The following is a 521-nucleotide window of genomic DNA, read 5'->3' as shown; positions in this document are numbered from 1 at the left end:
ATATGCTTTTTTATATTAGAAATACATACATAAGAATCTAATGAATAAATTTATCATTATTTTTGTCCAAAAATACAAAAAAAATCATGATATAGTATTATTGTGTAATAAATAATAATAAATATTAATAATTTTTTTGGATGGAGGACTGTTATGTCTGACGGAGGAAAACGTTGATAATTGATCTGTATATTAATTTTCTTTGGGGATTAAAATATCCGTTTTTAAAATCCTTGAGGACTGTTCTGGGTAATTACTCTGTCGGAAAATAAACAGAGACTAATTTGTCCATCAGAGTAAAACCTTAAAAATTGATCTGTGTATTAATTTTTCTTGAGCACTAAAATATCCGCTTTTAAAATTCTTGGGATAGATTTGGCTAATTATTTTTTTTAAAAAAATATTATATAATTAATATGTTTTTAAAAGCATAATAAGTCTCCTAATATTTTTCGTATTAGGTTGAACTTATATTCTAATTAAATTGGAATAGAAAGTATCTGTAAATATTATATTGTTAT

Source organism: Arachis duranensis, chromosome 1, assembly GCF_000817695.3.
Source record: "Arachis duranensis cultivar V14167 chromosome 1, aradu.V14167.gnm2.J7QH, whole genome shotgun sequence".
NCBI lineage: Eukaryota > Viridiplantae > Streptophyta > Magnoliopsida > Fabales > Fabaceae > Arachis > Arachis duranensis.
This window is presented reverse-complemented; position numbering follows the sequence as displayed.